The 14,103-nt window shown below is 47.3% G+C and overlaps 1 protein-coding gene across 3 annotated transcripts in view; it reads left to right on the top strand.

The window, feature by feature from the left end:
• The window catches only part of Snx10 (sorting nexin 10), a 62,913-nt gene that overhangs the window by 21,601 nt on the left and 27,209 nt on the right, over positions 1-14,103 (top strand). The window lies entirely within an intron of this gene.

The following is a 14,103-nucleotide window of genomic DNA, read 5'->3' on the forward strand; positions in this document are numbered from 1 at the left end:
CTTCCTTCCTTCCTTCCTTCCTTCCTTCCTTCCTTCCTTCCTTCCTTTTTTGCAGTTGCTGTCATGGCAGTTGTCAGCTGCTGTAGCACTGTGTGTCATTTATCAAGTACAGAGTTAGAAAGACAGGAAAGAGCCGGGCTGTGGTGGCACATCCCTCTAATCCCAGCAGCGGCAGGTGGATCTCTGTGAGTTCATAGCTAGCCTGGTTTACACAGAGTGAGTTTCAGGACAGCCAGGGTTGCATGCATGGAGAAACCAAAAAAAAAAAAAAAAAAAAAAAAAGAGAGAGAGAGAGAAAAGAAATGAGAGGTTGCCTGGTGGTCACTCTGGCAGCCATCTTAGATCCAAGGAATATTGGCCAGTCTACCTGAAGGACTTCTGGCCCCTAGGGAGCCTGTCCCTGAAGATAAATAAGACCAGAGCGGGGTAGGGTGGGGTGGGGGTGGGGCCATCATTCTCAAGGAATGCCTCTGCTGGGACACAGGGCTCAGCGCTCTGTGCTAAAGCGGATGACACAGTGCCCCTCAGACAGGCCATCTCAGAGGGCAGTGTCAGCAGTCTAGAGCTCAAGTGTTTTTAACCACTGAGCCATCTCACCAGCCGCTATGTAACCTGGACCAGAATCACCATGCCTAAGAGAGAAGGCTTCAGAAGCCAGCAGGGCACAGAGCTGCCCCGAGGGATGTTCACTGCAGCCCTGTTTTTTGCTTGAGTTTTGGTTTTGTTTTTTTAGAGGCAGTTGAGTTTTAACCAATGCCTTGTGCAATGGTGCTCTGCCATTGAGCCACACCCCCATTCATCCGTGTTTATAACCTACAAAGCAGCCGGGTGCGGTGACACACGCTTGTAACCCAGCATTCGGGGAGGCAGAAGCAGGTGGATCTCTGAGAGTTGGAGAGTCTGCAGGAAGCCAGGGCTCTTGTTACGGAGAGAAGGCCTGTCTCAAAGAAACTAAAAGAGAACAAAACAAATAGCCTACAAAGCTGAGAGATACCCGAAATGCCCACTAGTAAGGACACGACTGTGTAAAGCACAGACATTTGTGGTAAACCCTGTAGTTTGAAAGAAGAAGCAACTGTAAAGGTGGAGCCAGGGAGACATCCATGATGCAGGGAATGGGAAGAGCAGCCCATCCACCGACATGAAGTGTAGTTCTCTGACATAAGGGTGCACGTGTAGTCATTCTGGGTTCTGCCTAGCTGCACCTCACTGAGCACTGCACAGTGCTCAGCTGAATTTCCGCCCTGCTCCTGAGACAGGGTTTCTCTAGGTAGCATTGGCTGTCCCCTACCTCTGCCTCTGCTGGGATTAAAGAAGCGTGCCATCACTGACTTGCTGCTGCTCCTTCCTTCCTTCCTTCCTTCCTTCCTTCCTTCCTTCCTTCCTTCCTCCCTCCCTCCCTCCCTCCCTCCCTCCCTCCTTTCTCTTCCTTCCTCCCTCCCTCCCTCCCTTCCTTCCGGATTTATTAGATCTTACTATAGATGGTAATGAGCCACTCTGTGGTTGGTGGGACTTGAGCTTAGGACCTTTGGAAGAACAGCCAGTATTCTTACCCTCCGAGCCATCTCTCCAGCCCCCTGCTTTTTGTTTTGTTTGAGAGAGGGTTTCTCTGTGTTGCCTTGGCTGTCCTGGACTTCATTTGTAGACTAGGCTGGCCTCGAACTCACAGAGATCCACCTGCCTCTGCCTCCCAGAGTGCTGGGATTACAGGCATGCGCCACCACACCCGGCTAGTTTGAGAGGATAGCTCTGGCTGTCCTGGAACTTGCTCTGTATACTAGGCTGGCTTCTGCCTCTGCCTCTGCCTCTGCCTCTGCCTCTGCCTCTGCCTCTGCCTCTGCCTCTGCCTCTGCCTCTGCCTCCCAAGTGCTGGGATTAAATGAGTGCACCACCACCACCACCCAGCTTATATATTTTTTTTGTTTTTTAATTATGCATATGTGTGTAGTATCTGTGTGTAGGTTTGTGCATGTGATGCAGGCCTGATTAGATTCCTTTAAGAGTTACTGGAGCTGCCTGAGAGTGGGTGCTGGGAATTGAACTTTTGGATCCTCTGGAAGAGTAATACTCTTAACAACTGATCCATCTCTTTTGCTTGGTTCCCCTTACTTTTTTTCATTTTTCATTTTGAGATAGGATGTTGAGACAAAGCTTAGGCTGGCTTTGAGCCTTGACAGTCTGTCTTCCTCTTGTTTCCCGGTGGCTATAATTAAAGGCTTGGACCACCAGGCTTGGCTAAAGGAAAGCCCTTTTGATTAATTTTAATTTAATTGAGTCTTTTAGCTTTATAAAATAGTTTAATACAAAAACTAATAATAAAACATTTAATGTATGTTTTCCCTTTCCCATCTTGCTGTGGTCTCTGAAAAACTGAGTTATTTGGCCAGAGAGATTTCCAGTTAAAGGTACCTGTAGCCACGCAGGTAACCAGAGGTCAATGCCTACAGGATACAGGATCCTACTCCTGCAGGCTGTCCTTTGACCTCCACACACGCACTGTGGCACCTGCCTATCCACACATACTCACATGCTCGAACACACAATAACTACACACAGTTTAATTAAAAATCCCGAGAGTTACGATCCTGAGTGCCATTTGGGTTAGCTTGTTCTAAATCGGGTGTGGTGGCCCAAACCTGTACTCCTAGCACTCGAGACTCTGAGGTAGAAGGATCACTAAGGCTCTCCTGGGGAGAGTTTCAGGCCAGTTTAAGTTATGGATGAGATGGATGAGATCCTGTCTCAAAATAGGAAAGTTTTTTTTTTTTTTTTCCTGTCTCTCTTTCTGTTTGTTTGTCTTTTGGTACCTTAAAAAGTGTCAAATACAGTGGCTTCAGAAGATGCATTTAATCTGGCTGAGAGTTGAAGCTGCGGATGCCTCCCTGCCTTGGCATCGCAGTGCAGCCCAGCCCAGCTCTCACATTTTGTGGTGGCTCTCCCATGCCTGTAGGTCACAACAGGCTCAAGATGCCCAGGGTCATTTAGATGACCTCACAGGCTTGCAATCTGCCTTTTCCCCAAAATACTGTAAAAGGTTAATGGCTGGTTCTCTCTCTCATCCCTCTCTTTCTCTCTCTCTCTCCCCTCCCTTCCTCTCTTTTTGTCTTTTTGTTTTTTTTGAGACAGGGTTGCCCTGTGTAGCCTTGGCTATCCTGGAACTCACTCTGTAGACCAGGCTGGCCTTGAACTCACAGAGATCTGCCTACCTCTGTCTCCCTGAGCGCCGGGATCATAGGTGTGCGCCATCCTGCCTGGCTTGATTCTCTCTTTTGACTCATATTCCCTCCTAACATTTGTCAAATGCAGGTTTATATTCAAGTTGGGCATAGCTTGCTAGTAGTGAGGCATCCGGAGGACACATTTAGGTCACATTTGCAACAAAATCAGTGTATGTGTGTGTGTGTGTGTGTGTGTGTGTGTGTGTGTGTGAGAGAGAGAGAGAGAGAGAGAGAGAGAGAGAGATAAATAAAATCAGGGGCTTCTCAGATGGAGACATCTTGGTGGGCTGAGGTGCCTGCTTCAAGCCTGGACCTCCTGCGTTAAATCTCCAGGAAAGAGCCCACTTCTGGAAGCTGTCCTTCGTGTGTGTACCGGGGTGCCCGCACGTGTCCACACACAAGTGTACGGTACTTTAAAAGGTAATTGCATCGTTAAAAACACAGTTAGTCTTTTAAAACTGAAACTATTTAAAGTGTGTGCCACAGGGGTGAGGGGCATAGACGGTGGAGGGCGTTGTAGACTTAGGAAATGGTCAGATTTGGTCAGCTGTCCGTGCAGGGGACAGGTGGCTGGTGGCCCAGAAGGCAGGAGGGGCTGTGGCAGGCGCCGAGGGGACTCCTGGTGCCGGATGGCGCATGGGATCAGGGAAGGAAGGGATTACAGAGTTTCTAGGAATCTTGCTTCGATCCTGAAACCCCTTACAAAGTTGTGGCCTTAGGTCTTGTAAGAGGTTCCTGTTTTTACTTTTGGTGTGGAAGCTGTTTGCAGTGTTTCACAACCGTTCCTGCCAGCTCAGGGGACACTGCACACGAGGCGGTGTGTGTAAGACTGTAAGCCATTCAGAAGGTAAAGTGAATTTACCTGATTCATCCAGTGTCTGTGTCTTGACCGACAACCTAGTGCGTTGACTGTTCTGATCAGCCAACTGTAGGCTTGAATGGAGGGCCTTGAGCATTCCGGAAACTGGTAATGGTAGCTAGGCCGTTGCCCAAAACACCGAAGAAAAGAAAAAAAAAAAGGCCACCCTGAGTCGAAATTCCTTATACCCTCATGTAAAGTCTACACTCTGACCCCTGGCCTTGGGCGTACCTCAGGAGAACATCTCTCTGACCAATAAGGGGACACTGCATCCATTCTGTAACAGGCTTTCCTGGAAATGCTTTGCCATGGGAACTCACTCATTTTTTATTTTTTTCCTAATAGGTTTAAAATTTTAGCACACTGGGGATTAACCCCTGGATCTTTTGCTTGCCAGGCAAGCACTCTGACACTGAACTTCATTCCTAGACTTTTGGAGTTGAGTTTAATACATGGCAGAAGGTGACATTCTTTTGCATTGCCCAAAGCACTACAGGGCAGAAACCTGAAGCAGAGGCCATGGAGAGGTGCTGCTTCCTGGCTTCTCCCGTGGCGTGCACAACCTGCTTTCTTGTAGAACCCAGGACCATTTGCCCAGAGATGGTGCCATCCCTTCCGCCTCAATCATTAATCAAGAAACTGCCCTACAGCCTTGCCCACGGGCCAGTCTGCTGGAGGCATTTTCTCACTCGAGCCTTCATCTAAGATGACTCTGGCTTGTGTCAAGTTGAGAAAAGCAGCCAGTGTACCTGTCAACGATCCTTTGAGCACAAGTATAGGCTTACTTAGGGGCTCTGTGTCCTGCTTGTTTGATCCATGTACCTACTCCATTTGTTCGTGTGCCTGTACCGCTGTTAATAGGGCTGTGGCTCTGTAGTTAGTCTGGGAATCAGGAAGTAGGAGCCTCCCACCTAGATCATTTTCAGGGTTGTTTTGACTGTACTAGATCTGGTCTCTTGTCAGCAAGTAAAAAGATTTTTTATTTTTATTTTTTAATATGGGGTAATCTAGGCTGGCCTGGAACTCAGTATATAGCTGTGACTGGCCTCAAACTTACAGCAGTCAGCCTGCCTCAGACACTTAAATGCTGGGATTATAAATGTAGTGCTAGGATTATGGGTGTCAGCCACCACACTCAGCTCAGAAAGTCATTTGAAGAAAGAAGTCACTTGGGATTAGTGAGAGCGTCCATCAGCAGACGGGCAGCCTTTCGTCTGTGCTCTGAGCCATGAACATAGGATGGTTTCTACTCATTTAAATTTCCTTTAACTTTCTTTTTGTGGGGCAAGGAAGGGCTGTTGCAACAGTGTCTCATGTAGCTGAGGCGGACTTTGAACTCCTGACCCTCCCATCATCCGAGTGCTGAGAGATTTTCTTTTAAGTTTTAAGGGTTGTGTCTGTTAGTTCTGAGAGTATGTTGGTTTTTTTCTACTTTTAGTTTATTTTTTATTTCTTTCATTTATTTATTTATTTATTTCTTTCATCCATCTATCTATCTATCTATCTATCTATCTATCTATCTATCTATCAGAGTCTCACGCAGTCGATGCTTGCCTGGGGCTTATTATGAAGCTCCTGATCCCCCTCTACCTCCAAATGTTAAGCTTGCATGTGCCTTAAGTGAGACCCTTGGTGTGGAAGGGCGCTAGAGAACTCCACACACCCCACTTTCAGTCAGTTACCCTGCTTTTTATTTACTTTCTTATTTTTGAGATTGGGTCTCACTCAGTAGCCCAGGCCAGCTTGGGGCAGGCATCGTCCTTCTGCCTCAGCCTCCTGAAGAGTGGGGGTTACAGGCATGCGCTATCACGGCTGCCCTTACGGGCTGTTCTAAAACAGAAACAAACAAGTGTAGCTCAAACAGATCATAACAGAGGGAGCCAGGCTAGCACTGGGAAGGGGGATGTGGTACTTTCGATCTGGGAGGTGGGTGGGGTTCTGTTTCTGAGTGAGGATGTCACCATTCTTGGAGCATCCTCATTGCCTGCACACCCGCTCTGGTGACTGCCCTGGCTTTTCTGTGCTCTTCCTAGCCAGCCAGTCAGCCAGCCAGCCAGCCAGCCAGCCAGCCAGCCTGCCTGCCTTCCTGCCTTCCTCTCCCTCTCAGAGGCCCAACCCTCAGCCTGTATAGCTGCACCCAGTTCCAACTAGAACATTGTCAAAATAATTGTGAAGTAAATTTTTTTTGTTGTTGTTCCCTAGCTTAAAACCCTAAATTTGTTCATGTTTAGCACCATAAATTTAACCTCTAGCACGTGTTGTAGAGATTGGAGCATTAGTACTTTTGTTCATTTTTTTTTTTTTCATACAAATAACCTTTCAAAGTTTGTGGCGGTTTGAATAAAAGTGGTCCCCATAGGTTCACATATGTGAGTATTTGGTTCCAAGTCAGTGAGCTGTTTAGGAAAGATTAGGATATGTGACCTTGTTGGAGGAGGTGTGTCGTTGGGGATGAGCTTTGAGGTTTCAAAAACCCCTGTCAGGCCTCTTGCTCTCTCTGCCGCCATCTTGCTGACTAGATGTAAGCTGTAAGCTACTGCACCCTGCCTGCCTGCCACCATGCTTTCTGCCTTGATGACTGAGGACTAACTGAAACTGTAAGCAAGCCCCCAGTTAGTGCTTTTGAGACAGGGTTTTTCTGTGTAGTCCTGGCTGTCCTGAACTCACTCTGTAGATCAGGCTGGCCTCGAACTCAGAGATCCTCCCGCGTCTGCCAAGTGCTGGAATTAAAGGCATGGGCCACCACTACAACCACCATACCCTGCCAGTGCTTTTTTTGTAAGTGGCCTTGGCATGGTGTCTGTTCACAGCAATAGAGCAGTGGCTCAGACTAAACTGTAGATCGCCAGTTTAGCGTGGGAAAGTCCCTGTGTTGGACCTGGAACCACACACTGGTAAACTCCTGACTCAGCACTGCTTTCGGACAGCTTTAATACCTTTCCTCTGCGTCCTTTTCACAGTTGGCCTCTGAGCCCTTTAGATGGGCTGTCCTTACCTTTGCAGTTTTCTTTAATCACCTCCCAGCCTTTTGTTCCCTAAGTGCTTCCAAGTGGTGTTCCAGGGTTTCCTGGTTCAAACGCAGGGCGGGAGCTATCATTATCCACTGGGTGGTACCAGAGACAGCCCAGGCTGTGGGCTGCCTTCTCTGGAGTCCAGCACTCATCCTTGATGTTGCAACAAAAGTAAGCATTAAGGTAAAGCAGCTCCAGACAGGTCCCTCCTCCTCAGAGCCCCCACCTGTGTGGGAGAGTGCTTGTGTGGTCACAGTGTAATGCCAGGTTCCTGGGACCCTCAGAGACCACCAGGTGACGACTCAATGCAATAGCTAGAGAGTTTTATTACAAGAGTGATTGAACTTGGGACCCAAGTCTCACCGACGCAGCAGTAGAGAAGTGGGACCTCAAGCTCTGAGTGAACAGGGTTTTTAAAGGAAAAGTCTGTGAACAGGGGGTTTCCATGGCAGCAGGCAGGGGGGGCACAAGTCTTGGCGTTACAGAATTGGGTGCAGTGTAGCAGGGAGGGGTGACCTTTTCTGAGGCACATAATCACAATGGCTAAGGCATATAATCACAATGGCTATTCTTCTAAACTATATCTGAAACATTGGGGAGAATTCTCCCACCTGATTCCCATTGATTATTGCCAGGGAGTTTGTCTCTATTTTCTATGAAACATTTATTCTGTTATATTTCCTGGAGGCTGTTGCTAGGAGAGTTAACTTTGTTTTCTGCCAGGTGCACATTCTGTGATATTTCCTGGTACCTGAATTCAGCTCCCAGTCAAGATCTTTATTTCAAAATGGAGTTATACTCAGGCTAACTTTACCCAGGCTAACTTAAACTCTTCAGCAGAGGAGGTGTCCAGTGCAGAGGGCGGAGACAACAGAGAGAAAACTGCTCCTCAGGAAACTATGAAATATCTAGTGTTCTTGAGCACATGAGTGTAAGAAGTCAGCGGTAATTTAAAACTTTAAATTAGACAAAGCCGGGGAGCGCAGAAAAGTGACGCTGACTTAGTTCTTTGTATTTGTGTGTTTACAATTGACAAGCTCGTTTGTTTTTGTGAGGCAGGGTTTCTCTGTGTAGCCTTGGCTGCCCTGGAACTCACTCTGTAGAACAAGCTGGCCTCAATTTCACAGAGATCGCCTCCGAAGTGCTGGGATTAAGGGCACATGCCGTGCTGCCCAGCTCCTTTCTTAGATGGTTTTGGAGGGAAGGTGGTAGTGATGGTAGTTGACTCTGTACCCCAGGCTGACCTTGAGAGATCCTCTTACCTCTCCTGAGTGTAACATTTTAAAAGTAACAATATAGCTCTGGGGATGTGCTTGAGTTGGTAGCCCTCTGCCCAGAAGTGATAACTTGGTCACATAAGATCCAGTTTTAAGGAAATAAGAAACAAACATATACCTTGAAAAAGTCACTAAGTGCTGCCTGGTAGGTCCAAACATTGTTCTATATTCTCCTATTCTCTCTTTCTCTTGTGGTTATAGCAATAGAGCCTGGGGCCTTTCATTCATGTTAGGCAAATGCTGTACCACTGGACCGTCTTGAGCCTTACTTCCCCTGCCTTTTATTTTGGGACAGGGTCTCATACATTGGCCTGGCTGGTCTAGAACTCCTGTAGCCCAAGCTGGCCTCAAATTCAGATGTTTCTGCCTCAGTTTTCCTTGTGCTGCGATTGCAGGCAAAGGTACCACATATTAAATGTTCATTAATATCATCATTTATAACGGTTATGAGGCGGTCTGTTATGTAACTGTACTGTAATTCATTTTTCCCTAATTTGATTATGGACGTTTACTTATGTTTTGAAAATGATTCCATTTGTGTGTATGTTTTTGTGTGTGCCATAACACTGTGTATGTTTTGGTCATAGGATTACTTGAGGAGAGTTGGCTTTCACGCCGTGTTGGTCCAGGGGATTGAATTTAGGTTGTCATGCTTGGCGGTGAGCACGTTTACGTGTTGAGCCATCCTTCTCGTCCCTGTATTTTAATTTTGAAAGACTTATTTATTTTATGTGTATGCGTGTTTTGCCTGCGTGCCTGAATGTGCACTCTGAGCCTCCCTGGAGCACACAGGTCAGAAGAGGGCATTGGAGCCCCTGGCACTAGAGTTACAGACGATTTGTTTGCCACCATGGAATCAAACCATCATTGAGCCATTTCTCCAGCCCCATTTTTTTTTTTTTTTTTTCTAGAAGAGTCTCACTGTGTACCCCTAGTCGGCCTGGAACTATGTAGACTAGACTGGCTTTGAACTCAGAGATCTGCCTGCTTCTGCCTCCTCAGTGCGGGGATTAAAGGTCAGTGCCACCATGCCTTGCTATTTGCCTATTTATTTATTTATTTATTTATAAAATTTATTTATTTATTTTCGTTTTTCAAGACAGGGTTTTCCTGTGTACCCTTGGCTGTCCTGGAACTTGCTCTGTAGACCAGGCTGCCCTCACAGAGCTCTGCCTGCCTCTGCCTCTTGAGTGCTGGGATTAAAGGCGTGCACCACCATGGCCTGGCTTTATTTTGTCTTTTATTGTTTTTTGAGACAGGGTTGGCCTTGAGCTTGCATCAGTCTACCTGTCCTAGCCTCCCCGGTGCTAGGACGTACTGTTTCAGGGAAACCACACTGGGGATATTGGTTGGTGTGCATGTGCTCTGTACAAATTGCCGTGAGCTATTCGCATTGAGTTTTCTGAGGTCAGTTTATTCAGTTAAAGAACGTACACAATTTATACATACTTTCGAAATACAAGTTTCAATTGTCTTTTTAGAATGCTTTGAGACATGGTCTCATTCTGTAGCGCAGACCCTTCTTGAACTCATGATCCTCCTGCCTCAGACCTCTACTGGAATAACAGGTGTACGTAGCCACACCCAGCTTGGGCCTCATCATTTTTCGTGTTGATGACATAACTCCTATTCCTACTAATAGTATTGAACCTGCATTTCTAATGATTCTTGTCAGTAGTGGATATTATGGTCAGATCTTTACTTTGAGTTTCTTAAAAGTTTTTACGTCTGTGGATTTTTGCCTGCATGTATGTCTTTGAGCCCCTGTGGGTGCTTGGGGCCGGAAGAGACCAGAGGCGGGTGTCAGAGCTCATGGAACTGGTGTTCCAGAACGTGGTGAGCCACCCTGCGGGTGCTGGGAATCAGGACGAGCCACCAGTGCTCTTATCCACTGACCTGTCTCTCCAGCACCAGATCTTTAACTTAAAAGGGACAGCCGTGGTATCTGGTGCACGTGAAACTCCTCGTCCTCGTGCACACCCAGCTCTGTCGTGGGTGGTGAAGTTACCTCGTGTGCCACGCCCCTCCAGCTCTTTTTCTGTCTGGCAGAACCGAAACCCCGTCTGCAGAACTAGAGGGTGCCATTTCCGCCTCGCTCCCCGGCCCCGCCTACTTCCTGTATCTTTTGACCAGGTTCCGAGCCCAGCGGCACAGGAGGGGGTGGGCAGTGGCTCAGCTGCTGAAGTGCTGGCCGCGCACACTTGGGGACCTGAGTTTGGATCGCCACCTCCCACGTAATAAGTGCGGTGTGGTGACACGTGGTTGTAACACCCTTGCAGGGTCGGGGGCCAAAGACAAGAGGAGCTCTGGCGCATTCTGTCTGGCCAGTCTGTCTGGCCAGTATGACAGGGGAATCGAGGAGCCCCACGTCGACCTCTGCCCCCGCTTGCACACATGTGCACCCACATGTACATACGTACTCACACGTACATTGCACACACACAGCCTCATACAGGTGGAATCGTCTTTTGTGAGCCAGTGTTTCAATTAGCTTGCTGTCTGTAAGGCTCATCTATGTGGTAGCATTTTGCGTATTGGTTCATGCATCCATGGACACTTTAATTGCTTTTTAGCCTTGTGAATAATTCTGCTATGAACGTGTGTATGAATATCTCCTTGAGATCCTACTTACAGGTTTTTTTTTTTTTTTTTTTTTAAATTATTTTGGTTTTTCAAGACAGGGTTTCTCTGTGTAACCCTGGCTGTCCTGGACTGGCGTTGTAGACCAGGCTGGCCCTGAACTCACAGCGATCCACCTGCCTCTGCCTCCCTGAGTGCTGGGATTAAAGGTGTGAGCCACCACCACCCAGCCTACTTTCAGTTTATTTAAAAGTACATAACCAGAGCCTGGAGCGATGGACCACTGGTTAAGAGCACTGGCTGCTCTTCCGGAAGACCTGGTTTTGATTCCCAGCACCCACATCATGGAGCACAAGTGTCTGTAACTCCAGTTCCGTGGGATCCACCACCCTCTTCCGACCTCTCAGGGCGGCAGGCAGGCAGGCATGTAGTGTGTAGACATACATGCAGGCAAAACACCCATATGCATAAAAGAAAAAAATAATAAAATTAAGTGTATACTCAGAAGCGGAAATCTGTGTGTGTGAATTATATTTTCAAAAATATTTTATTATTATTATTATTATTAAGTAGGGGGTATATTACTTAAAGAGTAGATGAGGGATGAGCCATTGCTCGGTTAGTGGAACACCTGCCTGGCACTTGTAGGATGCTGAGTTCAATTCCTGGCACCATACACACGTACAGCCAGATGATGAGCCCTGATGAGCTGAGAGGGTAAACTGGCAAACCCCGAGGAAGGGCTGAAGGAAGAAACGTGTTGCAAGAGGTGGGAACGAGGAACAGGCAGTGGTAGACTGATCGCTTCCTCGCTGGTGAAAACAGAATGGGCTTGCTCATCTTGCGTAAAGAGGCTTGTGAGTCATTGGTGTCCATTCCAAAGTTCATTGACTGCTTGGCACTGGGTAGGGGATGGCGTTCTGGTTTGATCAGTCTGTTGAGCCTAGTATGAGATCAAAGGCGTTCTGTAAATTGTATTTAAGTGTCTTTTGGTTTTAGTTTTATGGGTTGATTGTTGAAAACTGTTGCTCACCTTTTGACAGAAATATTGTTGGGCGTAGTCTCATTAGAGCATTTCACGAACTGATGTGTTCATCTTTTGACACACACGTCATAAACAGTTTTCATTATTTGACTTGTCTATTTAACCTTTTGGTAAATTTATTTTTATTCATTTGGATGTGTGTGTGCCTGGTTGTCTGTGTGTGCATCAGTGTCTGCAGGGCCCGGAAGAGGGCGTCTGACCTGTGGAATTGGAGTTTACAATCCCAAAAGATGGTTGTGAGCTACCAGGCATGGGTGCTGGGAATCGAACCCGTGTCCTTTACAGGAGCAGCAGGTGCTCCTGATTGCTGAACCATCTTTCCAGATGTCTTGTTCTTTTTTTTTTTTCCCCTAGACAAACCACAGATTTAAATTCTCTTGTGCCTGTATTAATTACTGGCTTCTCAGTCTTCCTGCTGATTTTGCACTTTCCTAGGTTGTCAAACGCCAGCTCTGCTGCTAGCACCCATTGCCTGTGCGTTCTAGCATTCATAGCTTAGGAGCCCTCAGTGTTAGAGGCATTTCCTAGCACAGTGCCACAGTGTTAACTGCAGCGTGAACAGCCTTTCCTCTGCTGGGCAGTGAGCTGGTTGGGTCCAGCGTAGGCACAGCACAGCTTTCCTTTCCGGGTGCTCTCTGGAGGAAGTGCTTCTCAACAGCTGGGTGTGGGGGTAAGGAAGTTTCATTTTGAGAGTGAGAAGTTTCTGAGGACGTCAAGCCATCGAAGCCCTCTGATGCCATGGAAGCAGCCCCCTTACTTTCTTAGATAACCTTGGGACTGACCCAGGATGTTTTTTTAGCCAACCCATTATAAAGATCCTGTCCCACAGGGACCTTCCTGCTACATGCTTTTTTTTTTTGGATATTCATTAATATAACTTTTTTTTTTTTTTTAATAAAATGGTTTTGTTGTTCAGTTTTTTAAATCATTGCTGGCAACCTTACATGTAGGTGAAGTTTGTTTTGGTCTATGTTTTCAGAGCTGTAGGTCCATGGTTGACCATCCTGTGGCTTTTGGGGCATGTGACACTGAATCAAGCTGGAAGTGTAGGGAGAGGAAGGACTGGGGTCTCGGTGCTTCCAATGACTGTTACCTTGAACTAATTCCCATCTCCTGAAGATCTAGCACTTTAGAAAACACATAGACTTGGAGCTGGGCTCTGATCACATGGGGCTTTGGTAGCTGCTTAAGATCTCAGCAATGACCTTGCTGCGGCAGAATTATAATGACCGATACAGTTGTCTCCTGGGAGTCGATTCATGATGACTACAACAGTGTTGTTGAAGAGTGGATGGTGCATGTTGGAGGAGACGGTGTCGGGGCAAGATGGGGAGACATCGAGGGCAACAGTGGAACAGTGTGTTTATGCCCCTTTGTCCCTAGCCTCAGGCCCAGCTCTTGGGACCTGGCCCCACATCCACAAGGGAGTTATGGTCAAGGGTTTGTTGGAGGTTTATCATTCATAGTTTCCCTCTTGCCTCCCTCTTTCTCCTACCCCTCTCCCCTTTCTCTGCTCCACAGGGGCTCTGACTGTTTTTCCCTTCCCAGAGCTGGGACTGTCAATGCATGCCATCCTACCTGGCTTTTTATATTAGTGCTATGGATCAGCCTGAGGACCTCATGCTTGCGAGCATCTTTCTGACTAAGCTGTCACCCGTATCTCTATAAATCAGCCAATAAAAGAGAGACTTGTTCTTTAACAATAACACCCACTCTTTTCTCCCTGTGTCTTAAAAAGGCCCTTTCCACTCTAAGGTTAGGTACGAACCTATCCTATCCGTACTTAATGTGTGGGTGAGTGAAGGTCATGCTGGGATGAAGGCCTGACCTCTGACCCATTTATCTCTATCACATCATTGTGGAGCCAGGGTCAGGCACTGGAGTTGGGAAACAGATGGGCTTGAGTTGGAATGATACTTTTCTTCCTTTCAAGGCCTTGGCAAGTGTAATTTAACTCCTCAGCTACATGCAGTGAGCATGTCAGCCCTCCCTCAGAGTGGAACTACACAAAAAGCCCCACAGTTCTGCCCTGTTAGAGAAATGAAGCAGAACAGGGTGCTTGCTCTCTCTCTCTCTACCCCCCTCCCTCCTTCTGAGCCATCTCTCCAGCTCA

Source organism: Psammomys obesus, unplaced genomic scaffold (genome assembly GCF_907164565.1).
Source record: "Psammomys obesus unplaced genomic scaffold, mPsaObe1.curated_primary_1811, whole genome shotgun sequence".
In the NCBI taxonomy this organism is placed as follows: Eukaryota; Metazoa; Chordata; class Mammalia; order Rodentia; family Muridae; genus Psammomys; species Psammomys obesus.